Source organism: Schistocerca serialis, chromosome 11 (genome assembly GCF_023864345.2).
Source record: "Schistocerca serialis cubense isolate TAMUIC-IGC-003099 chromosome 11, iqSchSeri2.2, whole genome shotgun sequence".
In the NCBI taxonomy this organism is placed as follows: Eukaryota; Metazoa; Arthropoda; class Insecta; order Orthoptera; family Acrididae; genus Schistocerca; species Schistocerca serialis.
Window position 1 is genome coordinate 117,461,913 of NC_064648.1, and position 25,747 is coordinate 117,487,659.

The window sequence follows — 25,747 nt, forward strand, 5'->3', positions numbered from 1 at the left end:
TTCTTGGGGAATGGCAGCCCGTTCTTTACAGAGTGATGCACTGAGGAGAGGTATCGATGTCGGTCGGTGAGGCCTGGCACGAAGTCGACGTTCAAAAACACCCCAAAGGTGTTCTGTAGGATTCAGGCCAGGACTCTGTGCAGGCAAGTCCATTACAGGGATGTTATTGTCGTGTAACCACTCCGCCACAGGCCGTGAATTACGAACAGGTGCTCGATCGTGATGAAAGATGCAGTCGCCATACCCAAATTGCTCTTCAACAGTGGGAACGAAGAAGGTGCTTAAAACATCAACGTAAGCCTGTGCTGTCGTAGTGCCACGCAAAACAACAAGGGGTGCAAGTCCCATACATGAAAAACACGACCACACCGTAACACCATTGCCTTCGAATTCTACTGTTGGCACTACACACGCTGGCAGATGACGTCCACCGGCCATTCGCCATACCCACACCCTGCCATCGGATCGCCTCATTGTGTACCGTGATTCGGCACTCCACACAACGTTTTTCCACTGTTCAATGGTCCAATGTTTACGCTCCTTACACCGAGCGAGGCGTCGTTTGTCATTTACCGGCGTGATGGGTGGCTCATGAACAGCTCGACCTTCAAGTCCAAGTTTTCTGACCTCCCGCCTAACTGTCACAGTGCTTGCAGTGGATCCAGACACAGTCTGGAATTCGTGTGTGATGGTCTGGATAGATGTCTGCCTATTACACATTACGACCCTCTTGAACTGTCGGCGGTCTCTGTCAGTCAACTGACGAGGTCGGCCTGTACGCTTTTGTGCTGTACGTGTCCCTTCACGTTTCCACTTCACTATCACATCGAAAACAGTGGACCTAGGGGTGCTTAGGAGTGTGGAAATCTCGCGTACAGACGTATGACGCAAGTGACACCCAATCACCTGACCACGTTCGAAGTCCGTGAGTTCCGCGGAGCGCCCCACTCTGTTCTCTCACGATGTCTAATGACTACTGAGGTCGCTGATATGGAGTACCTGGCAGTAGATGGCAGCACAATGCACCTAATACGACAAACGGATGTTTTTAGGGATGTCCGGATACTTCTGATCGCGTACTGTAGATCTGGAAAATCTTACAAAGTTCTTGACCGATTTACTTACAATTTTTACACGATACTCTAACATTCCAGTCTGACATTTGCTGTATATTTTCTTAAACGAGTCTACAGGTTTTCTGTTACAACTGGCTGCGAGAAGAAAATACTGTGCTATGCTGTGTGAGTGTGTCATTTCGATTTGTTTCTCGCTGCCAGTTTCAACTAGAATAGGAGGGCACGTAAACCATTAGACAGAATGTTTCTCCCATCTATATTCTTTCTCCTTACACATTCATCAGCCAGAACATTACGACTAACTACCTAATATCCGGTTATGTCCACCACTGTCACGGATATCTGCGGCGACCACTAATAGCATGGAAGCAGTGAGGTGTCAGTAGGTTGCTGGAGGGAGCTGGAACAGCATCTGCACACACTAGTTCCAGTAAATTCCAGTGAGGGAAGCGATGATGAGCTCTGACGCTACGTCCAATCACATGCCAAATGTGTTCAAATGGCTCTGAGCACTACGGGACTTAACATCTGAGGTCATCAGTCCCATAGAACTTAGAACTACTTAAACCTAACTAACCTAAGGACATAACACACATCGATGCCCGAGGCAGGATTCGAACCTGCGACCGTAGCGGTCGCGTGGTTCCAGACTGTAGCGCCTAGAACCGCTCGGCTACTCCGGCCGGCCCAGATGTGTTCGATCGGTTTCAGACGTAGTGAGTTGGGGGCCAGCACATCATTGTAACTCGCCACTGTGTTCTTCAAGAGCCTGGCCTTGTCACATGGTGCGTTATCTTGCTGAAAAATGCCCCTCGTGTAACGTTCTGCCACTGCGCTAACGTCCAGTACCGATGGTCACGTGTTGGATGGATGGATTGTTTGCGGGAAGAGACCAAACAGCGAGGTCATCGGTCTCATCGGATTAGGGAAGGATGGGGAAGGAAATCGGCCGTGCCCTATCGAAGGAACCGTCCCGGCATTTGCCTGGAGCGATTTAGGGAAATCACGGAAAACCTAAATCAGGATGGCCGGACGCGGGATTGAACCGTCGTCCTCCCGAATGCGAGTCCAGTGTCTAACCACTGCGCCACCTCGCTCTGTCTGGTCACGTGTTCATTCCAGTCGTAGTTGCCGATGTCGTGGTGTTAACATCGGCAAATGCACGTGTTGCCGGTTGCGGAGGTCCACGGTTGGGAGTGCTCGGTCCACTGTGTGTTCAGGCATAGGATTAAAGTCTGATGTTAGTTCCATCACAAATCACCAGTTCACCGCCTGTCCTGTTTCAACAGTCTGCCCAGCCTGCGACACCGTCAACTGACGTTAAGATATTCTGGAGTGTAGTTTTTTCGCTTAATAACACGCAAGAAAACTTACAAAGACAGCAATATGCTGGATTTTGACGTTGGCGAATTCGGTCTTAAGCAAAGTTGGCCGCTTACCTCAGGGTCAGAGGCGCATCCGCCGCGGCCACTGCGTCATTAGATGTGAGAGAGGCAAAGTTTTCTTGTCTGTCTTCCAGTACTGACAGCTCATGGGCGCGCGCGACCCATTCCAGCCAGCTGATGTGGTATTAACTTCAAACGGCAGTAACACGAATTCGTGAATGCTCATTACAGAGGTGGCCATCTCCAAATGCGTTACACGTTTGTTGCGAGGAACAAGAAACTAAATTAACACCGTTGTAATACAACAGAAGGATGCTACAGAAGAATGTTGAAGATTAGGTGCGTAGATCACGTAACTAATGAGAAGGTATTGGAGAAGAGGAGTTTGTGGCACAACTTGACAAGAAGAAGGGACCGGTCTTGTAGGACACATTCTGAGGCATCAAGGGATCGCCAATTTAGTATTGAGGGAAGCCTGGGGGATGAAAATACGTAGAAGGAGACCAAGAGATGAATACACTAAGCAGATTCAGAAGGATATAGGTCGCAGTAGGTACTGCCAGATGAAGAAGCTTGCACAGGATAGATTAGCATGGAGAGCTGCATCAAACCAGTCTCAGGACTGAAGACCACAACAACAACAACAATACAACTCAGAGAGTAGAAGAAAAACTGGCATTCAAAATATTTAGTAAACATTTGTGACGCTTATGCTGTGTAATACATTCAAATATAAGCACAGTTACTACACTACTGGCCATTAAAATTGCTACACCAAGAAGAAATGCAGATGATAAACGGGTATTCCTTGGACAAATATATTATACTAGAACTCAAATGTAATTACATTTTGACGCAATTTGATTGCATAGATCCGGAGAAATCAGTACCCAGAACAACCACCTCTGGCCGTAATGACGGCCTTGATATGCCTGGGCATTGACTCAAACAGAGCTCGGATGGCGTGTACAGGTACAGCTGCCCATGCAGCTTCAACACGATAACACAGTTCATCAAGAGTAGTGAATGGCGTATTGTGAGGAGCCAGTTGCTCGGCCACCATTGACCAAACGTTTTCAGTTGGTGACAGGTCTGGAGAATGTGCTGGCCAGGGCAGCAGTCGAACATTTTCTGTATCCAGAAAGGCCCATACAGGACCTGCAACATGCGGTCGTGCATTATCCTGCTGAAATGTAGGGTTTCGCAAGGATCGAATGAAGGGTAGAGTCACGGGTCGTAACACATCTGAAATTTAACGTCCACTGCTCAAAGTGCCGTCAATGAGAACAAGAGGTGACTGAGACGTGTAACCAATGGCACCGCATACCATCACGTTAAGTGATACGCCAGTATGGCGATGACGAATACACGCTTCCAATGTGCGTTCACCGCGATGTCGCCAAACACGGATGCGACCATTACGATACTGTAAATAGAACCTGGATTCATCCGAAAAAATTACGTTTTGCCATTCGTGCACCCAGGTTCGTCGTCGAGTACACCATCGCAGGCGCTCCTGTCTGTGATGCAGCGTCAAGGATAACCGCAGCCACGGTCTCCGAGCTGATAGTCCGTGCTGCTGCAAACGTCGTCGAACTGTTCGTGCAGATGGTTGTTGTCTTGCAAACGTCCCCATCTGTTGACTCAGGGATCGAGACGTGGCTGTAAGATTCGTTACAGCCGTGCGGATAAGATGCCTGCCATCTCGACTGCTAGTGATACGAGGCCGTTGGGATCCAGCACGGCGTTCCGTATTACTCTCCTGAACGCACCGATTCCATATTCTGCCAACAGTCATTGGATCTCGACCAACGCGAGCAGCAATGTTGCGATACGATAAACCGCAATCGCGATAGGCTACAATCCGACCTTATCAAAGTCGGAAACGTGATGGTACGCATTTCTCCTCCTTACACGAGGCATCACAACAACGTTTCACCAGTCAACGCCGGTCAACTGCTGTTTGTGTATGAGAAATCGGTTGCAAACTTTCCTCATGTCAGCACGTTGTAGGTGTCACCACCAGCATCAACCTTGTGTGAATGCTCTGAAAAGCTGATCATTTGCATATCACAGAATCTTCGTCTTGTCGGTTAAATTTCACGTCTGTAGCTCGTCATCTTTGTGGTGTAGCAATTTTAATGGCCACGAGTGTATTATTAATCAATTAATTATCCGTTCACACAAACACAACACTCCGTCAGGCATTAAAATCTCGCAGCCTCGGGTTCGCTGAGGGTGGCAGCAATCTAAAACAGAGAACAGTCGACACGAAGTGTTCCGAATGGTTGCGATGTTTAACGATCAGTGCTTGGGAGCTGGCAGCCAATTTGCCACGCCCTTATTATAGCCAAACTATTGTAGACTGGTAACACACTAATTTATGTAAGGTACCAACTAATAATAAGATCGGTACATATGCGGCCCGAGGTGCAGCCCAACAATGTCAGTATAGGTTCTCGAGCATAAACGCTAGACGATGACTGGACTAGCGGATTCTCTTCCCCGTCGAAATGAGTCCATTCGAGGGCAAAGGCGGCAAAACACGGTGTCCGCTTGATATCTACAGAGAATAACAAAGTTTTTGTCTGCTGTAGTTACGAAGAAAGATTAAAGGAGATCATTTAAAAATTCAGGATAGGTAGCAGGCCAAAAGGAATACAAACGTTTAAGAAATAAGATTCGCAGTAAGTGCAAAATAGCTAAGCAGGAATGGCCAGAGGAAAAATGTAAGGATCTGGAACGGTAGAGATAGTTACCACCTATAGGAAAATTCAAGACCCCTTTAATGAAAAGACAAGCAGCCGCACGAATATCAGAAGTTCAAATGATAAACCAGTCCTAAGCAAAGAAAGGAAAGCAGAAAGGCGGAAGGAGTAAATAGAGGGTCTTTACGAGAGAGATGAACTTCAAAGCAATATTATAGAGAAGCGGAAGACGAGATGCCAGATACGATACTGGGGGAAGAATTTGAAAAAGCACCGAAAGATCTAAGTCGAGACACGGACCCGGGAGTAGAGGATATTCCATCAGAACTACCGATAGCCTTCGGAGTGCCTGCCATGACAAAACTCTTCCATTTAGTGAGAAAGATGTATGAGACGGGTGGAATACCCTCAGACTTCAAGAAAAATGTTGTTGCTGTGGTCTTCAGTCCTGAGACTGGTTTGATGCAGCTCTCCATGCTACTCTATCCTGTGCAAGCTTCTTCATCTCGCAGTACCTACTGCAACCTACATCCTTCTGAATCTGCTTAGTGTATTCATCTCTTGGTCTCCCTCTACGATTTTTACCCTCCACGCTGCCCTCCAATACTAAACTGGCGATCCCTTAATGCCTCAGAACATGTCCTACCAACCGATCCCGACTTCTGGTCAAGTTGTGCCGCAAACTTCTCTTCTCCCCAATCCTGTTCAATACTTCCTCATTAGTTATGTGATCTACCCATCTAATCTTCAGCATTCTTCTGTAGCACCACATTTCGAATGCTTCTATCTCTTCTTGTCCAAACTATTTATCGTCCATGTTTCACTTCCATACATGGCTACACTCCATACAAATACTTTCAGAAATGAATTCCTGACACTTAAATCTATACTCGATGTTAACAAATATCTCTTCTTCAGAAAAGCTTTCCTTGCCATTGCCAGTCTACATTTTATATCCTCTCTACTTCGACCATCATCAGTTATTTTGCTCCCCAAATAGCAAAACTCCTTTACTACTTTAAGTGTCTCATTTCCTAATCTAATTTCCTCAGCATCACCCGACTTAATTCGACTACATTCCATTATCCTCGTTTTGCTTTTGTTGATGTTCATCTTATATCCTCCTTTCAAGACACTGTCCATTCCGTTCAACTGCTCTTCCAAGTCCTTTGCTGTCTCTGACAGAATTACAATGTCATCGGCGAAACTCAAAGTTTTTATTTCTCTCCACGGATTTTAATACCTACCCCGAATTTTTCTTTTGTTTCCTTTACTGCTTGCTCAATATACAGATTGAACAACATCGGGGAGAGGCTACAACCCTGTCTCACTCCCTTTCCAACCACTGCTTCCCTTTCATGTCCCTCGACTCTCATAACTGCCATCTGCTTTCTGTACAAATTGTAAATAGCCTTTCGCTCCCTGTATTTTACCCCTGCCACCTTTAGAATTTGAAAGAGAGTATTCCAGTCAACATTGTCAAAAGCTTTCTCTAAGTCTACCAATGCTAGAAACGTAGGTTTGCCTTTCCTTAATCTTTCTTCTAAGATAAGTCGAAAGGTCAGTATTGCCTCATGTGTTCCAGTGTTTCTACGGAATCCAAACTGATCTTCCCCGAGGTTGGCTTCTACTAGTTTTTCCATTCGTCTGTAAAGAATTCGTGTTAGTATTTTGCAGCTGTGACTTATTAAACTGATAGTTCGGTAATTTTCACATCTGTCAACACCTGCTTTCTTTGGGATTGGAATTATTATGTTCTTCTTGAAGTCTGAGGGTATTTCGCCTGTTTCATACATCTTGCTCACCAGATGGTAGAGTTTTGTCAGGGCTGACTCTCCCAAGGCCGTCAGTAGTTCCAATGGAATGTTGTCTACTCCGGGGGCCTTGTTTCGACTCAGGTCTTTCAGTGCTCTGTCAAACTCTTCACGCAGTATCGTATCTCCCATTTCATCTTCATCTACATCCTCTTCCATTTCCATAATATTGTCCTCAACCACATCGCCCTTGTATAGACCCTCTATATACTCCTTCCACCTTTGTGCTTTCCCTTCATTGCTTAGAACTGGGTTTCCTTCTGAGCTCTTGATATTCATACAAGTCGTTCTCTTATCTCCATAGGTCTCTTTAATTTTCCTGTAGGCAGTATCTATCTTACCCCTAGTGAGATAAGCCTCTACATCCTTACATTTGTCCTCTAGCCATCCCTGCTTAGCCATTTTGCACTTTCTGTCGATCTCATTTTTGAGACGTTTGTATTCCTTTTTGCCTGCTTCATTTACTGCATTTTTATATTTTCTCCTTTCATCAATTAAATTCAATATTTCCTCTGTTACCCAAGGATTTCTACCAGCCTCGTCTTTTTACCTACTTGATCCTCTGCTGCCTTCACTACTTCATCCCTCAAAGCTACCCATTCTTCTTCTACCGTATTTCTTTCCCCCATTCCTGTCAATTGCTCCCTTATGCTCTCCCTGAAACTCTGTACAACCTCTGGTTCTTTCAGTTTATCCAGGTCCCATCTCCTTAAATTCCCACCTTTTTGCAGTTTCTTCAGTTTTAATCTACAGGTCATAACCAATAGATTGTGGTCAGAGTCCACATCTGCCCCTGGAAATGTCTTACAATTTAAAACCTGGTTCCTAAATCTCTGTCTTACCATTATATAATCTATCTGATACCTTTTAGTATCTCCAGGGTTCTTCGATGTATACAACCTTCTTTCATGATTCTTAAACCAAGTGTTAGCTATGATTATGTTGTGCTCTGTGCAAAATTCTACAAGGCGGCTTCCTCTTTCATTTCTTCCCCCCAATCGATATTCACCTACTATGTTTCCTTCTCTCCCTTTTCCTACACTCGAATTCCAGTCACCCATGACTATTAAATTTTCGTCTCCCTTCACAATCTGAATAATTTCTTTTATTTCATCATACATTTATTCAATTTCTTCGTCATCTGCAGAGCTATTTGGCATATAGACTTGTACTACTGTAGTAGGTGTGGGCTTCGTATCTATCTTGGCCACAATAATGCGTTCACTATGCTGTTTGTAGTAGCTTACCCGCATTCCTACTTTCCTATTCATTATTAAGCCTACCCCTGCATTACCCCTATTTGATTTTGTGTTTATAACCCTGTAGTCACCTGACCAGAAGTCTTGTTCCTCCTGCCACCGAACGTCACTAATTCCCACTATATGTAACTTTAACCTATCCATTTCCCTTTTTAAATTTTCTAACCTACCTGCCCGATTAAGGGATCTGACATTCCACGCTCCGATCCGTAGAACGCCAGTTTTCTTTCTCCTGATAACGACATCCTCCTGAGTAGTCCCCGCCCGGAGATCCGAATGGGGGACTATTTTACCTCCGAAATATTTTACCCAAGAGGACGCCATCATCATTTAATCATACAGTAAAGCTGCATGCCCTCGGGAAAAATTACGGCTGTAGTTTGCCCTTGCTTTCAGCCGTTCGCAGTACCAGCACAGCAAGGCCGTTTTGGTTATTGTTACAAGGCCAGATCAGTGAATCATCCAGACTGTTGCCCTTGCAACTACTGAAAAGGCTGCTGCCCCTCTTCAGGACAGAAATGGGAAGAAATGAAATTTGTGGCAGAAGTGAGCCAAAAGAAGGGACCGTTTGGTAGGACACATTATGAGACAACAAGGGATCACCAGTTTAGTACTGGAGGGAAGGGCGGGAGGTGAGGGGGAAATACGAGGGTGAGTCAGATGAAAACATTAAATTTGTAATAACAAATCGAAATTTCGCGTAGTTATCTTGTAAGTTGCTAAGCGTGCTACAGACAGCGTGCAGAATGGCCTGTAGGTGGCAGCATAGTGCAGATGCACACATACCGTCGCACTATCAGTATAAAGATGGCCGCCCCACTTGAGACTTGCACCAGGTAAGAACAGCGTTCTTGGTTCAAATGGCTCTGAGCACTATGGGACGTAACTGCTGTGGTCATCAGTCCCCTAGAACTTAGAACTACTTAAACCTAACTAACCTAAGGACATCACACACCGCCATGCCCGAGGCAGGATTCGAACCTGCGACCGTAGCGGTTGCGCGACAGCGTTCTGTTATTCGGTTTTCGCGCAGTGAAGGTGTGAAACCTATTGAAATTCATCGACGAATGAAGGTTCAGTACGGTTCGCAAATGGTGTGACTTCGGTGGAAGATGCTCCTCGTCCAGGTCAGGCACAACGAGTTGCGACTCCACAGAACATTGCGGCAGTTGGAGCCATAGTGAAGGAAAACCGCCGAGTGACACTGAATGACATTGCAGCGTGTTTACAGATTGTGCACGATGTGCTCCAGTTTCACAAAGTGTCTGCAAGATGGGTGCCACGGCAGCTGACTCCTGAAATGAGAGAACGACGTGTTCATGCTTGTGAAGAACTTCCTCGGCGCTTTGAACGAGAAGGTGACGGCTTCCTTGCAAGAATCGTTACTGGGGACGAAACCTGGGTTCACTTCCACCAACCGGAAACGAAGAGAGCGAGCAAGGAATGGCGCCATTCCTCATCACCAAAACCAAAGAAGTTTCGAACAGAACCATCACCAGGGAAGATTATGCTGACTCTCTTTTTGGACGAAAAAGGCGTCATTTTGGAGCATTACATGCCTAGAGGGACCACTGTCTCGCAGATCTCCTAAAATATCATCTGCGGCCTGCAATCAAATCAAAGCGACGTGGATTGCTGTCAGCAGGTGTCCTTTTGCAACATGACAATGCAAGGCCTCACACTGCCCGTACAACAGCTGCAACAATCAGAGACCTGTATTTTGAGTGTCTTCCTCATCCACCATACTCACCACACTTTGCCCCAAAAGCTTTCCATATTTTTGGACCACTCAGAGACGCAATGGGAGAAAGCGACGCCATCTGTGCGTTCACGCACTCAACAGGTCAGTCGGCATCAAGCCGTGGTCGAGTGAACGTCGTACCTGCGCTAGTTTAGTTTTTGTGGCAGTTTGAAATGTGTGCTGCAATAGAAAACCCCGCCAAATGTGAAGTGCGTGCTGTCATAAGGTTTTTTACAGCCAAAGGATATTCTGCAGCAGCTATTCATCGTGAGCTTTGTGCCGGGTACGGACCAAGAGTTATGAGTGAAGGAGTTGTCCGTGAATGGGTACGTTTATTTAAAAGTGGACGAGAAAACGTTCATGATGAAGAGAGGAGTGGTAGACCATCATTGGTGACTGACGAACTCGTTCAGACAGTTGATGCAAAAGTTCGTGAAAATCGACGTTTCTCAATGTCGGAGTAGTCTACTGGTTTTCCACAGATTTCTAAGACTCTCTTGTACGAGATAGTGACAGCAAGATTGGGTTACCGTAAGTTCTGTGCACGATGGGTGCCCAAAATTCTTACCGACCACCACAAAACTCAAAGAATGGCCTCTGCATTAGACTTTCTGTCACGTTATGAGGACGAAGGAGAACCATTGTTAAACAGAATCGTGACCGGTGACGAAACCTGGATTAAGTACGTGAACCCTGAGACAAAAGAACAATCAAAGATGCGGGCACATTCAAATTCGCCTACCAAACCAAGAAAAGCCTCGCAAGATTTTTCTGCCAGAAAACTGATGGCAACGGTGTTTTGGGATGCCAAAGGGGTGTTGTTGGTTGAATTCATGGAACGTCGTACGACCATTAATCAAGACGTGTACTGTGAAACAATAAAAAAGTTACGACGGGCTATACAGAACAAACGCCGTGGTATGCTGACTTCCGGTATCGTTTTTTTGCACGATAACGCCCGTCCTCACTCTGCTCGCAGAACAACGGCCCTTCTTGAGTCCTTCAAGTGGGACGTTATCAACCATCCACCTTACAGCCCAGACCTGGCGCCAAGTGATTATCACCTCTTCATGCATTTGAAGAAATGGCTCGGGTCACAGCGGTTTGATGACGACGAAGAGCTCAAAGATGCGGTCACAGGCTGGCTCCAGACACAAGCGGGTGATTTTTATGCAGAAGGAATTTCAAAGCTTGTGAAGAGATACGATAAGTGCCTCAATCGCTATGGAGACTATGTAGAAAAATAGTGCAAAGATGTAGTTGTAAGATGTATATATTAAAATATTTTTATTTAACTTGGTGTATTTTTTTAAATCAACCGGAGGTTACTTTCTGAACGTAATATTAGAAAAAATATTATGGTTTTCATTTGACTCACCCTCGTAGTAGAGGTAGACCAAGAGATAAATACAGTAAGCAGATTCAGAAGGATGTAGGTTGCAGTAGCTACTGGGAGATGAAGAAGCTTGCACAGGATAGAGTAGCATGGAGCAAACTCGTCTTCGGACTGATGACCACAACAACAACTACAATATTTACGAGGAAGTGAGCACGGAACTGTCAGTGATTCTTTTACACCGCATTACTCCATAGCAGGCCCTGGTGCCTAGGGAACGGATATTCAGCCATTACGATAGCGGGAAGCACTGGCCTGTTTGGCGGATTGGACCTGAGGCGACCCCAGCAATGGATGTGACGCCTGGACCAGCGCTCAGGCAGTGGAAAGCAGAGCTTAATTGCTGGCAGGAGATGGGCAGACGCCCCGGAGCTAGAAAACTGGCGCCAACACGCTGACTCACGCCAGCGCTTGCCGAAAAAGCGACGCGCCAACCCATCTTGCACCCAAGGCAGGGGAACAGAAAATAGCTGCTCTGTGTGCGCTGACCGTGGTCGGCAGATCAAAGTCCGGGTTGAGACATCGGCACCTCTTTCCACCGCCGTTGCAGCGTCGACGTGTCTTCAAGATCGCGCTACACCAGTATTTATACGCACCAACCTACTTTGCAGTGTTTAATAGCTTGCACTTCCTACCAGTACGAGGGGTTCTCCGTCTTATTTGTAATGACATGTCTTTCCTCTTTCCGCCTCGCTTACAACTAAAGCATCCCGGATGTGAAGTCCGCCAGTTATGCAAAACACCGGTTTTCTCGGTACCCAAACATGTTTCGGCACCACTGTGGCATCATCAGTGGGTTTTCGTTTTTATTTATTCTGCAATGTGGACATTTTTGTTAAATGGTTATAAAATTGTGTGCATCTTTAGTTGTGCAAAACACCGTTTTTCTCAGTACCCAAACACGTTTCGGCACCGCTGTGCCATCATCAGTGGGTTTTCGTTTTTATTTATTCTGCAATGTGGACATTTTTGTCAAATGATTGTAAAATTGTGTTCATCTTTAGTTATGCAAAACACCGGTTTTCTCAGTACCCAAACATATTTCGGCACCACTGTGGCATCATCAGTGGGTTTTCGTTTTTATTTATTCTGCAATGTGGACATTTTTGTTAAATGATTTTAAAATTATGTGCATCTTTAGTTCAAACAACAGATCGTTTCTTTTTGTAAACACCTTTACATTTGGTGTGCATTAATTTTCTGGATCACTGGTGTGTTAATTACTGCAGGTAACTTGTCATCTGCAACCAAACGATGTTGATGAGAAATTTTTGTGCTGAGAGTTAACCTGTCTTCTAAATGTAATTTAGTTTTTCGGGATGTTTTCGCGCCTATTTTCGTTTTTACTTACGTTTTCGTGTGGCAAGCACTTCCATTCTCTGCATCATGCTGAGGTGTTGTGATGCACACGTAACTACAAGTATTTTCCACAAATAAAGAAGTAAAACACTTTTCACTTCACCAGAACACAGTGTGATTGTGGTTTGTTATGTGTCCCAGCCCAGTCAGTGTTCATTTGTTCACCAGAGAGTTCGGCGCCAAACTAGAAATTTGTTTGCATTTTGTCTTTGTGTGTGTGTGTGTGTGTGAGTGTGTTTTCTGTGTGCTGCTTAGCTGTGTGTCTTCTCTTTTCTATGGTATTCCTTTTGTGTGTACATTGACTTTATCTGTTTTTATTTGTAAAGTTCCTTTAATGTGTTAAATAGTGTGCTCTTTCAGAGTGTTATTGTAGTTGTGGTCTTCAGTCCTGAGACTGGTTTGATGCAGCTCTCCATGCTGCTCTATCCTGTGCAAGCTTCTTCATTTCCCGCTACCTACTGCAACCTACATCCCTCTGAATCTGCTTCCGTCTACGATTTTTACCCTCCATTTTGCCCCCCAATGCTAAATTTGTGATCCCTTGATGCCTCAGAACATGTCCTACCAACCGGTCCCTTCTTCTTGTCAAGTTGTGCCACAAACTCCTCTTCTCCCCAGTTCTATTCAATACCTCCTCATTAGTTATGTGATCTACCCGTCTAATCTTCAGCATTCTTCGTAGCACTGCATTTCGAAAGCTTCTATTCTCTTCTTGTCCAAACTATTTATCGTCCATGTTTCACTTCCATACATGGCTAAACTCCATACAAATACTTTCAGAAACGACATCCTGACAAATCTATACTCGATGTTAACAAATTTCTCTTCTTCAGAAAAGCTTTCCTTGCCATTGCCAGTCTACATTTTACATCCTCTCTACTTCGACCATCATTAGTAATTTTGCTCCCCAAATAGCAAAACTCCTTTACTACTTTAAGTGTCTCATTTCCTAATCTAATTCCCTCCGCATCACCCGACGTAATTCGACTACATTCCATAATCCTCGTTTTGCTTTTGTTTACGTTCATCTTATATTCTCCTTTCAAGACACTGTCCATTCCGTTCAACTGTTCTTCCAAGTCCTTTGCTGTCTCTGACAGAATTACAATGTCATCGGCGAACCTCAAAGTTTTTATTTCTTCTCCGAATTTTTCTTTTGTTTCCTTTACTGCTTGCTCAATATAGAGAAAGAATAACATCAGGGATAGGCTACAACCCCGTCTCACTCCATTCCCAACCACTGCTTCCTTTTCATGCTCCTCGATGCGTATAACTGCCATCTAGTTTCTGTACAAATTGCAAATAGGCTTTCGCTCCCAGTATTTTTGAAAGAGAGTATTCCAGTCAACATTGTCAAAGGCTTTCTGTAAGTTTACAAATACTAGGAACATAGGTTTGCCTTTCCTTAATCTAGCTTCTAAGATAAGTCGTAGGGTCAGTATTGCCTCACGCGCTCCAACATTTCTACGGAATCCAAACTGATCTTCCCCGAGGTCAGCTTCTACCAGTTTTTCCAGAGTGTAGTTTATTCGTTCAAGACCTGTTTTCCTTCTGCTACTGCTTTCTGTATATTCAAGTTTTCCTCAATGGTCAGTTTGCTGTACAGTCTGTGGCTGGGTTTTAGTATTCTTAAGTCTGTTTCTGTTGTGGTTGGGTGGTTGTTGTTGGCTATAAGGTGGTCAGCAAATGTGCTATGGGAGCTGTTGCTTTTTATAGCTCTGAGATGTTCCGACTATCTTGTTTTGAAGTTTGTACTTGTGTGTCCTATGTACACTGACTGGCAAGTGTTGCATGTAAGTTCATATATTCCTGTTAAATTTATCCAGCGGTGTTTCTTGTGTTCTGATCTGTTTCTGTGTTGTGTACTGCGTCCTGTTTCTTTAATTCTGTCAACAATCTTATTATTGTAGGTGAGTATGTGTGTGTGTGTGTGTGTGTGTGTATGTGTGTGTGTGTGTTCATTTTTGTATTGTTTGCATATTTTTTGATTTACGTTGTCTACCATATCGCTAGTATAACGATATTCTACTGCTATTTGTTGTATTATTGTAATCATTTAACAAAAATGTTCACATTGCAGAATAAATAAAAACGGAAACCCACTGATGATGGCACAGTGGTGCCGAAACATGTTTGGGCAATGAGAAAAACGGTGTTTTGCATAACTGGCGGACCTCACGTCCAATAATTTTAACTGCAAACACGGCCAATACAAGGAGCTGCGAATCAAAACGATGAATATATCATCCCGTCCAGCAACGTCAAATTTATAATCTTTAACAACTGTCTCAGCGTGGCCATTTTTCACAGCAAGTAAGCGTCATTCAGCAGCCCCTAACAATGTCGTCCTATGCAACCCGCAATATTACTGCTGAACTTCAAAAACCACGCGCGAGATTTTCGTACTCTCTGCCTCGCTACGTGTAAACTATTAGCCCTACAGAGAAAATGAACAGCAGGAAATGTAATGTAGTTAAATTTTGTAATGGAGTAAGTTTTCGCTACAGGCCGTAGTTTTTCGGTCAGAATTTCCAGTATGTTGTTTATGGCACTCCCCCCTACCACGGCATAAAAAATTGGCGACTGCACGAATTATTTCCCATATTCGACCTTTTCGATCTTCATTGATTGGTCTTATTACTCCACCGGCACTTACAAATTGTAGAGTTGACGTTCATGTAAAGTTAACCTCACAGTTTCGTGAATAGCGTAATGTAAACAAATTACATCACCGTAATCATCAGGTCTTCTGATTGTGACTGTAAGAGTCAAATTTGAATCGAATTGTCAACGTAATTAGTTTTTGCGTAACGTTTGTTTTTCTTTTATTGCCCTCGAGGGAACGTCTAAATCATCGGACCCGAAAATTCCAATACTGTATCAGAAAGTCTACAGTAGTTTTCGAGATTAATCCGGGCATACAAAAACAAGCGAGTAGGCGACTTCACTTTATGTAGGTATACGCATAAGATTTAATAAAATATTATTTATTTACTTGCTAAAACAAGGCTACGACTTATATGGTTCAAATGGCTCTGAGCACTATGGGACTTAACTTCTGAGGTCATCAGTCCCCTAGAACTTAGAACTACTTAAACCTAACTATCCTAAGGACATCACACACATCCATGCCCGAGGCAGGTTTCGAACCTGCGACCGAAGCGGTCGGGCGGTTCCAGACTGTAACGCCTAGAACCGCTCGGCCACTCCGGCCGGCTACGACTTATATTTTAAGTTCTCACGCAGTAATATTTTCCCATGATGCTTTTGGCGAATAATGAACTCCCGTAAGTTCTAGTGACAAAAGACATATTTTATGTGATAGAACTACAATTTACCAATATTTTCAGACTTTTTGCCTTTACTTGTACTGTAAACCTTCTTTCTTGTCAGATTTCATGATTCTACGACAACAGGACGTGTCCTATACGTTGAGATGGCTGAGTTTGCCAGTATCAAAATATTTGACGTAAATGGCCGTATCTTTTGACTGCACTGACAAAAAAGCTTAAATTTCTGACACCGTAAAGGAACCATAAACTTTAGAACGTGAGATGAATTTGAATTTGCTGCTCTTAAGAGGTCTTAACAGACGGACATTCAAACGGATAAAAAAATTATGCGATATAATTGCAGTTTAACAATTTTCAGATTTTTTCCCTTTACTTGAACGGTGATACCTTGGTTCTTGGCAGATTTCATTATTCTAGGACAACAAGAGATATCCTGTAGGTTCCGATGGGTGACTTTGCGATTATCAAAATATCTGCATCTACATCCATACTCCGCAAACCACCCGACGGTGTGTGGCAGAGGGTACTCTGAGTACCTCTACCGGTTCTCCCTTCCATTCCAGTCTCGTATCGTTCGTGGAAAGAAAGATTATCGGTATGCCTCCGTGTGGGCTCTAATCTCTCTGATTTTATCCTCATGGTCTCTTCGCGAGGTATACGTAGGAGGAAGCAATATACTGCTTGACTCCTCGGTGAAAGTATGTTCTCGGGACTACAACAAAAGCCCGTACCGAGCTACTGAGCGTCTCTCCTGCAGAGTCTTCCACTGGAGTTTATCTGTCATCACCGTAACGCTTTCGCGATTACTAAATGATCCTGTAACGAGGCGCGCTGCTCTCTGTTGGATCTTCTCTATCTCTTCTATCAACCCTATCTGGTACGGAACCCACACTGCTGAGCAGTATTCGAGCAGTGGGCGAACAAGCGTACTGTAGCCTACTTCCTTTGTTTTCGGATTGCATTTCCTTAGGATTCTTCCAATGAATCTCAGTCTGGCTTCTGCTTTACCGACGATTAATTTAATATGGTCATTCCATTCTAAATCACTCCTAATGCCTACTCTCAGATAATTTAGGGAATTAACTGCTTCCATTTGCTGACCTGCAGTATTGTAGCTAAATGATAAAGGATCTTTCTTTCTATGAATTCGCAGCACATTACATTTGTCTACATTGAGATTCAATTGCCATTCCCTGCACCATGCGTCAATTCGTTGCAGATCCTTCTGCATTTCAGTACAATTTTCCATTGTTACAACCTCTCGATACACCACAGCAACATCTGCAAAAAGCCTCAGTGAACTTCCGATGTCATCCACAAGGTCATTTATGTATATTGTGAATAGCAACGGTCCTACGACACTACCCTGCGTCACACCTGAAATCACTCTTACTTCGGAAGACTCCTCTCCATTGAAAATGACATGCTGCGTTCTGTTATTTAGGAACTCTTCAATACAATCACACAATTGGTCTAATAGTCCACATGCTCTTACTTTGTTCATTAAACGATTGTGGGGAACTGTATCGAACGCCTTGCGGAAGTCAAGAAACACGGCATCTACATGGGAACCCGTGTCTATGGTCCTTTCGGTCACGTGGACGAATAGCGCGAGCTGGGTTTCACACGATCGTCTTTTTCGAAACCCATGCTGATTCCTACAGAGTAGATTTCTAGTCTCCAGAAAAGTCATTATACTCGAACATAATACGTGTTCCAAAATTCTACAACTGATAGACGTTAGGGGTATAGGTCTATAGTTCTGCACATCTGCTCGACGTCCCTTCTTGAAAACGGGGATGACCTGTGCCCTTTTCTAATCCTTTGGAACGCTACGCTCTTCTAGAGACCTACGGTACACCGCTGCAAGAAGGGGGGCAAGTTCCTCCGCGTACTCTGTGTTAAATCGAACTGGTATCCCATCAGGTTCAGCGGCCTTTCCTCTCTTGAGCGATTGCAACTTTTTTTCTATCCCTCTTGTCATCTATTTCGATATCTACCATTTTGTCATCTGAGCGACTATCTAGAGAAGGAACTACTGTGCAATCTGCCTCTGTGAAACAGCTTTGGAAAAAATGGCCGCATTTTTTGACTGCATTGACTTAGAACCTCAAATGTTTTACACCGCCAAGGGACCGCAGACATTGGTATGTGAAAAATATTTTAGATTAGATTAGTACTTGTTCCATAGATCATGAATACGACACTTCGTAATGATGTGGAACGTGTCAGGGTAATAAAAGATGTCTGTACAAGATATTACATTACACAAAATATTACATGACATTTAATATTTTTAATTTTTTTGTGGGGTTTGGGGAAATTACCCAATTACTATATTCAAAAAATTCATCTAATGAGTAGAAGGAGCTGCCATTAAGAAATTCTTTTAATTTCCTTTTAAATGCTGTATGGCTTTCAGACCTTTGATGCTATTAGGTAAGTGAGCAAAGACTTTCGTGGCAGCATAATGTACCCCCTTCTGAGCCAAAGCTAGATTTAACATTGAGTAGTGAAGATCATCCTTTCTCCTAGTGTTGCAGCCATGTACACTGCTATTACTTTTGAATTCGTTCGGATTGTGAATAACGAACTTCATAAGTGTATATATATATATATATATATATATATATATATATATATATATATATATATATATATATATATATTGTGAGGCTACAGTGAAGATCTCTAGCTCTTTAAATAAGTGTCTGCAGGATGATCTTGGATGAGCTCCAGCAACTATTCTGATTACACGCTTTTGTACAATGAACACACTTTTACTCAATGATGAGTTACCCCAGAATATGATACCATACGAAAGCAGAGAATGAATATAGGCGTGGTAAGCTAATTTACAGAGATGTATATCGCCAAAATTTGCAATGACCCTAATAGCATAAGAAGCTGAACTCAAACGTTTCAGCAGATCCTCAGTGTGTTTTTTCCAGTTCAACCCCTCGTCAATGCATACACCTAGAAATTTTGAATGTTCTACCTTAGCTACCGATCTCTGATCGAAGTCTATATTTATTAATGGTGTCATTTCATTTACTGTGTGGAACTGTATACACTGCGTTTCGTCAAAGTTTAGTGGGAGCCCATTTACAGAGAACCACTTAACGATTTTCTGAAAAACATCGTTTACAATGTCACCAGTTAGTTCTTGTCTGTTGGGTGTGACAGCCACACTTGTATCACCGGCAAAAAGTACCATCTTTGCATCTTCGTGAATATAGAATGGCAAGTCATTAATATACCGGGTGATCAAAAAGTCAGTATAAATTAGAAAACTTAATAAACTACGGAATAATGTAGATAGAGAGGTAAAAATTGACACACGTGCTTGGAATGACATGGGGTTTTATTAGAACCAAAATAAAACAAAGTATTGCTAGACGCGTGAAAGATCTCTTGCGCGCGTCGTTTGGTGATGATCGTGTGCTCAGCCGCCACTTTCGTCACGCTTGGCCTCCCAGGTCCCCAGACCTCAGTCCGTGCGATTATTGGCTTTGGGGTTGCCTGAAGTCGCAAGTGTATCATGATCGATCGACATCTCTAGGGAGGCTGAAAGACAACATCCGACGCCAATGCCTCACCATAACTCCGGACATGCTTTACAGTGCTGTTCACAACATCATTCCTCAATTCCAGCTATTGTTGAGGAATGATGGTGGACATATTGAGCATTTCCTGTAAACAACATCATCTTTGCTTTGTTCTGTCTTACTTTGTTATGCTAATTATTGCTATTCTGATCAGATGAAGCGCCATCTGCCTGACATTTTTTGAACGCTTGTATTTTTTGGTTCTAACAAAACCCCATGTCATTCCAAGCATGTGATTCCATATACTGATAGATAAACTACAGTGGAAGACTCTGCAGGAGAGACGCTCAGTAGCTGGGTACGGGCTTTTGTTAAAGTTTCGAGAACATACCTTCACCGAGGAGTCAAGGAGTATATTGCTCCCTCCTACATACATCTCGCGAAGAGACCATGAGGATAAAGTCAGAGAGTTTTGAGCCCACCGACAATCCATCTTTCCACGAACAATACGAGGCTGGAATGGAAGGGAGAACCGATAGAGGTACTCAGGGTATCCTCTGCCACACACCGTCAGGTGGCTTGCGGAGTATGGATGTAGATGTAGATGTAGATTTGTACATTATTCCGTGATTTATTCAGTTTTCAAATTTATACTAACTTTTTGATCACCCGGTATATTAAGAACAGCAGAGGACCCAAGACCGAACCTTGCGGCACCCCAGTCTTTTATTGTGCGTCAGTTTGAGAAATTACCAGCCTAATCCCAGGCAATATTTTAGTGAAATTTAGAAACTTTTTTGATTTTTATTCCCCCTGACTATCGGTACACCTGTGGTGCGTCGCACACCTTCGCGTGTTCGGCTAACGAAGCAAAACTGCCAGCAGTTTGAGTGCTATCGTTTCCGAGAAACCTCGCCAATTAGGGCCATCTTCCAGAGGCGGCTACAGGTTTTCTTTCCCCTGCTCTCCTTCCCGGCGCACGCCGATTTCCTAGCCGCGTGTGAGTCCGCCTTTACTGCCGGAGTGAAACCGTTTTCACTTTCCTGGCAGGAGAGGCCCTCTTCAGGAAACACGTTTGAGTACCACTCCTTCCGCCGTAAAAGCCATGGCGCGTGTCTCAGCTGTCGAACAGGGGAGAACAAAGTGACGCCTTAAGCGGCCCTCGCTTCCTCGAGACGCTACATGCCTTCTTTATCCGTTATGCGTCTGAGGTCTGGAATGGTATAGGTACTTGGCAGCGTACGTATGCCTTGTGTGTTGTGTGTGTTGCCTATAATCCAGGCATCTGCTCCGTGTCAAGGTAAACAAAAACTGAATTCCGCCCGAAAAGGCCATGAAGGCCCAACGGAACCGACCGGCCGCCGTGTCACCCTCAGCCCGCAGCCGTCACTGGATGCGGATATGAGCCGCATGTGGTCAGCACACTACAGATGGTCAAACTCGTTGGTGATCGCTGTTTTTTGGGAACCGTTCATTTTTATTCGTTCGGCGTTCATTGTGCTTGGTATATGGTTCTTATGAAAATCTGAAAATTAGTAGCATAGGTGACTCAAGATGGAAGGCGCCAAGAGGGGGCACTTGCCTCCCCCCTGGAGTACTGAGTCTCTATTCAGGGCAGAATTCTCACACACTTGTAATTTTCGTGATTCTGCAAAACATCTCGTTTAACCAACTGTAGGGTTATGTGGCTGATTGCAGTGAAATATTATAAGTTGGCGCACGAAAAACCCGGTCCCGAGTACGGCCTGCTCGCGAATTACGCGCGATTCGTTGACCGCTACGAGCAGAATAGATAAACATGTAATAATTAGCGAATAAAAAACGAATAAGCTAATGCAGACAACAACTTCGAAACAACAGATGACGACTGGTGGGCGACAATGAGCAGTCTGGTACTCGGGGCCGATTCTTCGTTCGCCACCCTGTACCACTGAAATAATACTGTAGGAGTTATTGTATTCTCTTCTTTACAAAATGTGACACCATACACTCGATTACGAAGTGCCGGCTTCATTCGCTTGTAAGTCGGTCTCCCTTCCATAACAATGAACATGCTCTTTTACCTTGGACCAAAAACAGACGGAAGATAGCCACTCGTGTGTGCCGTGCCGACGTCCCTTGCATGCGTAATAACAAAAATCTTGCCTTTTTACACGTATTTCTTATGCTGTTTGTCGAAATAGTGAAGTAAGCTGATACTCCGTTTTGTTACCTGAAAAGATGTATGTATTACATACCACGTAATTTTTATGTAACTGACGTAATTACGAAATACATTTTATTTACCGGTCGTGGACACTGAAAAGAATACGAAAAGATCAGAGTTGGAAAACGGTTTGAAACAGATCTGGAATGGGAGTGAGAAGCGAACGAAACAAACAACAACTCGATACTGAGCTAACTATGAGCAGTCGGAACTGCGACGAGTGGCCACCCGAAGAAGGACGAGTCTGGCCGAGCGAGAACGAGACCGAGAACGAGAACGAGAACGAGAACGAGACCGAGAACGAGAACGAGAACGAGAACGAGAACGAGAACGAGATAGGCGGGAACGGGACCGGCCGACGTGCCGTTGCGGGAACGACACCGACCGTTTCCCGTTGCCGGGAACTGCAGGGTGTTACAAAAAGGTACGGCCAAACTTTCAGGAAACATTCCTCACACACAAATAAAGAAAATATGTTATGTGGACATGTGTCCGCAAACGCTTAATTTCCATGTTAGAGCTCATTTTAGTTTCGTCAGTATGTACTGTACTTCCTCGATTCACCGCCAGTTGGCCCAACTGCAGGAAGGTAATGTTGACTTCGGTGCTTGTGTTGACATGCGACTCATTGCTCTACAGTACCAGCATCGAGCACATCAGTACGTAGCATCAACAGGTTAGTGTTCATCACGAACGTGGTTTTGCAGTCAGCGCAATGTTTACAAATGCGGAGTTGGCAGATGCCCATTTGATGTACGGATTAGCACGGGGCAATAGCCGTGGCGCGAGACGTTTGTATCTAGGCAGATTTCCAGAACGAAGGTGTCCCGACAGCAAGACGTTCGAAGCAATTGATCGGCGTCTTAGGCAGCACGGAACATTCCAGCCTATGACACGCGACTGGGGAAGACCTAGAACGACGAGGACACCTGCAATGGACGAGGCAATTCTTCGTGCAGTTGACGATAACCCTAATGTCAGCGTCAGAGAAGTTGCTGCTGTACAAGGTAACGTTGACCACGTCGCTGTATGGAGAGTGCTACGGGAGAACCAGTTGTTTCCGTACCGTGTACAGCGTGTGCAGGCACTATCAGCAGCTGATTTCCCTCCACGGGTACACTTCTGCGAATGGTTCATCCGACAATGTGTCAATCCTCATTTAAGTGCAAATGTTCTCTTTACGGATGAGGCTTCATTCCGACGTGATCAAATTGTAAATTTTCACAATCAACATGTGTGAGCTGACGAGAATCCGCACGCAATTCTGCAAGCACGTCATCAACACAGATTTTCTGTGAACGTTTGGGCAGGCATTGTCGGTAATGTCTCGATTGGGCCCCATGTTCTTCCACCTACTCTCAATGGAGCACGTTATCACGATTTCATACGGGATACTCTACCTGTGCTGCTAGAACATGTGCCTTTACAAGTACGACACAACATGTGGTTCATGCACGATGGAGCTCCTGCACATTTCAGTCGAAGTGTTCGTACGCTTCTCAACAACAGATTCGGTGACCGAAGGATTGGTAGAGGCGGACCAATTTCGTGGCCTCCACGCTCTCCTGACCTCAACCCTCTCGGCTTTCATTTATGGGGGGATTTGAAAGCTCTTGTCTACGCAACCCCGGTACCAAATGTAGAGACTCTTCGTGCTCGTATTGTGGACGGCTGTGATACAGTACGCCATTCTCCAGGGCTGCATCAGCGCATCAGGGATTCCGTGCGACGGAGGGTCGATGCACGTATCCTCGCTAACGGAGGACATTTTGAACATTTCCTGTAACAAAGTGTTTGAAGTCACGCTGGTACGCTCTGTTGCTGTGTGTTTCCATTCCATGATTAATGTGATTTGTAGAGAAGTAATAAAATGAGCTCTAACATGGAAAGTAAGTGTTTCCGGACACATGTCCACATAACATATTTTCTTTCTTTGTGTGTGAGGAATGTTTCCTGAAAGTTTGGCCGTACCTTTTTGTAACACCCTGTATAAGTAGGACGCCGCGACCTAAGTTACGAAAGGCCGCTCCTTAGAATTCGATCCTGGCTCGTTCCGTTCATATTGTTGAACCGTTGCTTTGGACCCGTTAGTTCGCGAACGACCTATATCTAGAGCACACCGCTCTCCCGGCCGTATGTCAGTTACCGAGACCGGAGCCGCTACTTCTGAATCAAGTAGCTCGTCAGTTTGCCTCACAAGGGCTGAGTGCACCCCGCTTGCCGACAGCGCTCGGCAGACCGGATGGTCACCCATCCAAGTGCTAGCCCAGCCCGACAGCGCTTAATTTCGGTGATCTGACGGGAACCGGTGTTACCGCTGCGGCAAGGCCGATGTCAAAGGGGATAGGTAATAGAAAATTAAATTTCCTAATTCGCATCTAAATTATCTTTCTCCGCTTTATAGAGACACACTCTTAAGGTTACCTAAAGTGCGCGTCATTTATGTTGGCGGCCGAGTTTAGGTTCGTTCTGCGCATCTGACGTCACAAAACACAGTCAGCCAATGAACGGAGAACGGCGTTGCCAGAGCTCGACTGCAGTGCAGAGCACGGACGAGTGTCTTCAGTTTTAGAAACGTTCAGCCATAAATAAAGTAATCGAACAAAAACAATGTCTTGATAGCAGACTTTCTTTTATAGAAAGTTTGGAAAAAGCATTCTTTATACCAATTGCTTCATGTTCTATTAATTAATTAAACCAAACAAGCAATATGCCTCCTAATTCAGGCGATAGCAAGGAAAGGTGTTTGTATCAATCACATGAACCGCCTTTTCGCAATAAAGAACAGCAGTAATTGTTTATTTCCTATTGTACTTCGACGAAACGTGAGTAATTCATAGTCATACCAACAGTGTTTGTGAGTATTTTGTGTGACGTGTTAGAGTCTTCATGGGGATCTGCAGTCAGACGAGCTGCGATAGTGTAACAGATAAGGTGATGGGCTTCTATGCGAAACGTTATGGGTTCAAACCTTGTGCAGAGCGTAATATTTTCATTATTTAAAAACAATATCGAAGTGCGTTACTTCACGAATTATATTCGTTTGAATGCAACTTTTTGAAATTTCTGGTGCTTTGTCTCTTTATTTAACATAAAGCCAAACGTGCTCAGTGTAAATAAAACTTTTGTTACAGTCGCGAAAGACGGAATATTTCTCAATATTACATATGACACCTATGTGGTACTTAAATGAGATATTGTTATAGAGTAAATTTTATATGAAATTTAGGTATCTTGTCCACATTTCATTCTCAACATTGTGAGAACTAAAATCGACCATATGGAAAGTATGCTCTATGGACTTTTACCTCTGCAAACTCTTCAAAATTTCGTGCAATGGTTTACTATATTTAATGCTGCACAATAGCTGCGTTGAACATCGAAACAAAATTAAGTCATTTATGGGGGGAAGGTACCAGTCAAGAAGATGTGTGAAAAATCAAATTTTTGGGCCAAATACTTTTTGTGAAATCGAATGATAAAGTGTATCAAAGCAGTCGGAACACCATGTGTCTGCACAGGCGAGCAGTGCAGTGATGACAAAATGCGGGGAGCACGTCTCTGTAGCAGCGAAAGGGTTAATGCAACCGTGGTGGCTTTACTTCATAAACTGCGCGCTCCCCCCTAAACGTAAGTTAGCGAACTATACTACACTATGGCGCTGCTTCTCTTGGCGCGTACAACTGGCAACGCAGCAATCTCCCGCGTCTGGGCGGGCATGCGCGAACCGCCAAGATAAAAGAATTGAACTATAGTCGAAAATCTCTGTGTCAATACAGGGTGTCCCATTTATCTTGACCACCCTAAATAACTTGTTTGTCCAGATGAAAATTACAAAATGTTTCAAGAAAATGTTCTTTAGCCGTCAGTGGGACAGCTTGTTTGCAGCTTTGTTTTTTACAAACATATGAACAGGGGTATAATTTTTTTTAAATGGCACCCAGTATTTTTTATTTGGCAAT

At 44.1% G+C, this 25,747-nt stretch overlaps 1 pseudogene; it reads right to left on the reverse strand.

Moving 5' to 3' along the window:
- Positions 1 to 24,003: 24,003 nt before the first annotated feature.
- Positions 24,004 to 24,121, reverse strand: LOC126427541 (5S ribosomal RNA; annotated as a pseudogene).
- Positions 24,122 to 25,747: the final 1,626 nt, after the last annotated feature.